The sequence below is a fragment of the Calidris pugnax genome, unplaced genomic scaffold, assembly GCF_001431845.1.
Source record: "Calidris pugnax isolate Ruff unplaced genomic scaffold, ASM143184v1 scaffold281, whole genome shotgun sequence".
NCBI classification, from domain to species: Eukaryota; Metazoa; Chordata; class Aves; order Charadriiformes; family Scolopacidae; genus Calidris; species Calidris pugnax.
Window position 1 is genome coordinate 1,537,702 of NW_015091028.1, and position 4,934 is coordinate 1,542,635.

Here is a 4,934-nt window from a genome sequence, read left to right on the forward strand (position 1 = left end):
GTCTTTTTTTTTTTTTTTTTTTTTTGTTTGTTGGTTTGTTTGAAATTTTTTTTTTTTTTTTTTTTTTTTTTTTTGGAGATGCAGCCGCTTCAGAGTTTAGAGAATTAGAAGCCTGAAATGCTGGAAATCTCACAGGAAAACCTGCTCTTAAAATCTCCAGCTCTGAATTGGACGAGTGTCTGACCCCTTGGGCTCTTATTATTTTCTGCTGGATTGTTCTGCAGTAGGCATTTTCTGACTGAGTATAAAAGACTGCTATCACAGGCTCGGCGCTTCCATCTGAACCGAAGTCAAGTCACCGAGAAGTGCCATGACAGCTTGAATCATCCTTCATCAGCTTAACTCAAAGTCTTGGCGGGCATTCGGGTTCATCAGAGCGTGGTCAGGAATAAGCCCTGACAGGGCATCTCTGGAATTTCATTCGTATTTCTCTGTGTGTATTACCCAACTGTCAGTCAAGGAAACCGTGCAGGGTGCTGTATAAAATAATACACAAATAGTTTCTTCGCTAATTTGCTAATAGTTTTCATGTGGGGCATTAGTGGGACTATGGAGGTCAGGTTCCTTGTGAGCTACACTGGTCACCTATTGCAGAACTTGCCTTTGAGGAGGAGCTAACTTTTTGAATATTGAGTCATAAGGACCTTCTCTCAAACAGGACAATGGAAAGTATAAAGAAACTTGAATTTTAACAAGCTGGAGGCTCTCGGTGGGCAGCAAGGAATCGGACCCAACATTTTCATAGCAATTGGGAGATGGTAGAAAAGGTTAAGAGACCTTAGGTCAGGAAGAGACTAGTCAGGAAGATGCTGGAAACTGGTTGAGGAAAAGGCTGTGAAGATGCTGAAAATAAAGAAAAGAAAGTTTAGCTCAATAGGAAAGAGAATAAGGAGTCAGCAGGGAAGAATCAGAGAGAGGGGTGAGCAGACAGAATAGGGTTATATTTATCAAGGTGATAACCATAACAATATGTTGAAAGTCTGGCAGAGCTTCTCCTAAGAACACTTCAAACACTGAGGGTAAAGACAAGAAAATTACTAGATAATTTCATGCAGGAACACATCCTTCACAGTTACATTAAGAAAAGGAGATGGGGTAAGGTAGATGCCTTTCTAAATCGCTTTCCTTTTTAAATTTCTATAGGAGCAAAGTGATGTGGTAAATGGAGGTTTGGGACACAGGAGCTCTAAGTTCCAGGTTTCTGTCAGTCCCAGAGAAAAGCAGACAGACACACAGAAAATATGCAAACCAGCAAAGAAGCAATCCCTTCATAAACACCACGTCGCCTAAGGCTTTTGTGAAGACAGTTCAGGTGCACAATGACTGACCCAGAGCAGGTCAGTCCCAGCAGGCTCTGTACTGGGGATTAAATTAAGCAGTGATTTAGATGTCCGTCACAAGACTCATCCTTCTGTTTCTTGGTACAAGCCCTTCATCGCGCTTTCTGGTTACTGCTTGTTTCTTTCTTGAAATTACTTTGATGTCTCTTGTGATTGTCTCTCTTGACACTTCCTTACATCCCGCAGACACAAGCTGCGATCTGCCTGGCAGTTCTGCAATTGCTCTGACACTTGAGAGAAACCTTCGATGCCATCAGTCACTTCTGGCTGCTTTGAATTTGCTGGCAGAGCGTGTGCCACTCAGCCATTCGCTGCGGAATTGGCTTTATCTTCCCTGGCTTGTGGTTTGGGGACCACCTGTCAGAATCCTGCATTTTAATCCCTTTTTTTTCCTGTGTGATCGCACTGGGAAGCTTCATGCCGCCGTAGCACAGGGACAGTCTGCAGCAACCCGTGTGGCTGGCTCAGATTGTCAACCACGAAACTGTGCCTTGAGGAAGAAGGGCAGACCCTGGAGAGCAGGGGCTGCAGAGCCCCCTTCCTCTAGGCTATTTATCCGGATTTCTGGCAGAACAATGTGTCAGCAGACCCTGTGAAGCTGAATGTTGGTTGTTGCTTCGGTTTCAAATTAGAGCTCCTCCGTGCAGGCTGTGAGAAAAGAGGAATTCAACAGGATACAAACCCGGGGGATACAATGGGGATCAGATCTTTTTCTGAGGCCATTCTCTGCATTTCCCTCAGGTACCCACGGGGTGAATTTGTCCCAAAGGTCTAAGCTGTCCTGACAACACCCCTGTGAGGACAGAGAGTGAGTTCTGCTTGACACAGACAGACCTTGGAGCAGGGAAGGGCACTGAACCGCATACCCTGGAGTGTACGGTGGAATCGGTCACTTGGCATTCAGGCAAGGAGAAATATTTGAAGAAGATAAACAGAAAACCAAATTGTTGCCTTCACAGAGTCCAAGCCTTTCTTAGAAATTTAGAAAAGTTCAGTTCACTTAGTATTTTCACTATTTTACATGTCTGCTCCACAGCCATTAAAATCAGAGCCCCTCTGAACGAGTCCCGAGTGGAAAGGGAAGCGAAGTGGCCACATTTTGGTGTCCTCCTGTGCCCAGGGAACAACAGAAAATGCTGGAGAAACAGCATGTCCTCCCTGCCCCATTCATTACCAAGAGGTTCAGATCATTTAAAGAGGCATTGGTATTTCTGGATACTTAATCAAAGCCAAACCTCAAGGTGAACCTCTGAACCTCTTTCAGCTTGACCATTACTTCTTATAAGTGATGTTTTAATTTTCATCTAATGCCAAGAAAAGTCTTTCATTCTCCCCAGCTGGCACCAGAGATAAGGGACTAAATCCCCCAGACATTAAAACATTGAACAGTTCTGTCATGTTACTTTAGTCTCCTGCTCAAAGTCTTTTCTCTTCTTCCCGACTGATCTCAGATATAATGCAAAATAATCAGCGAGCAAAAAAAAATAAAGGGTAGCAATTTAAAGTGTGGCTTTGAAGTTTAGCCTGTGTTCTGGGCTGTGCCCTTCATTTTCCAGCCGTCTGAGAGCTGTCTGTCCTGAAGGGTTAACCCAGGCTGTCAGGTCACATCTCCCCTGGTGGTGGGGTTTCACCCCACAACAGAGAAAGAATGGAAATGTGGAGACCTGCACGGAGCTCTCTTCTTGGGGTTAGGGATGATTAAGTGCTGCCAGGAGGAGAAAGAATGTGGCAAGCAGTCTTTCATGACGGAAATCTCCTTCTCCAGGAGCCAGCAGCCAAAGCTGGAGGTTGGTGTAGCTTTCTTCAACATCAAGACTTGCAGAAGACCTGTCTTAAGCAGGTTTCTTTTCGCCCTGAATGAGTTGTGCATCGATTGCCACCAAAACCAATAAAGCTTCTGCACGCTCTGAGGAGATATTAGACCTTGGTTGGTTTGCAGAACTAGTCATACCCTTATCTCTCCCAGGACACAACCCAGCACAAGATCACGGTACACAGGACAGGACCTAATGTGGCTTGGCACTTCAGTGGATGGACCAGCAACAACATGGCAGAAGCCTGACAAGATACAGCTCCCCTCTCAAAGAACACAACTCTGACCTGGTGCCTGAGCAATGAAGTCCTCCCTGTGCTCTGTTCCACCAGAGGGTGCCAGCGACTGAGAAACCACCGGCCTTGGCAGCCCCTTGTCAGATGGCAGAGACTCCTCTGCTCCCCGGGGATCCTAATGAAAGAGCAGGATACACACAACTGATGAAATTTGATTTTACTTTTAGCCCCCTCCTTGGAAGGAGAGCTATTGTATGTTGGCAGGGTTCAACAGAGCTGGCCACAAAGCCCCGGTGAAGGTAATTTGGGAGAAAGAGCCCCAATTTGTGTTCCAGCCATGGCTGCACCCTTCCTGGGAGATGCAAGAAGGAAAGTGGTCAACCCCCAGCCTGCTTGTAGCCCTTGGTCCCACTAAAGCATCTCTTTGTATTTTTAACCAACTTAACATTAAGAGTTTTTAAGGCCTTTTTCAACATCGCCTATTCCAACCCAGGGAAAGCTTAAAGGGCCAACTCCTCACCTGAAATTAAACTGTTCAACTCAATCAATCATCAGCTGAAGATTTGACCTAAAATCTTTTATTTCTTTGACAGAGAAGACAAAAATAGCTTTTTTTTTTCTTCCATTTGCCGTATGTGTTCACCTGTCCCATTAGCAGCAACGGCAAATTTTCCTCCCTTTTTCTCCCCTTAGCCATCTAGAAAGAGCAAAGCTGGGCAACACCAAGCTGGAGCCTGTTCTGTCCTGCATGAGATCAACATACGTGTTACATGAATTTCAGTTGCAAAACCAGCAGTGCAATTCCCTTGTTTTCCAATCCAGCCATCAATCATCGTCTCAGAGTCCCACTGACAGGAACAAGGCTGGACGTTTGCAATAAAGGGCAGTGTATCTTCATTATTTGTATATCAGTACCTTCAGTATTTGGCCAGCATATCTTCATTAATTATTAGTGCCGGGGCTGAGTGTGCAGGAATAGCCATGGAGTGAGCCAGTGCCTTGACCTAAGCAAGAGGGATATGGACAGAGTGACACTTAATGAAAACAAAACTCTAGGATGAGATGTTATTTGTCTATTTCGCAGAGTCACTTGTCACAGCAGAGTTTCACTCTGGTGCTGTAACAAATTCATGAGATCTGCTGTAATGGGAGGCAAAAATAACCTGCTGCATAGACAAGCTGGCGGGCCAGGAACAGGAAGACGTGGCAGAGACAAGTGGAATTGTAAGACCAAAGAACCAGCCTTCAGCTGCTCGAGGGAGGCATATGTTATGTAGGAATTAATTTTTTAATCTCAGCTGGGTGACATTTTCCCAAATGCAGAAGTGCCACCGAACGGAATGACTGGTTGTGACTGGCAGCTCCCCAGAAGGGGACATTGCCAGGAAGGGCTGGTGACACCTTAGGTCAGGACTACAAAGTGCTGTTGAGCCTCGGGAGTGAAGTAAGGGCTGGTGCAAGTGAAGGCTGAGTTTGCTGACCTGCGTGGGAGCAGGTTGTGCTCTGCCTCCGACCCAGAGCGTGTTCCCAACACACTGCTAAAAA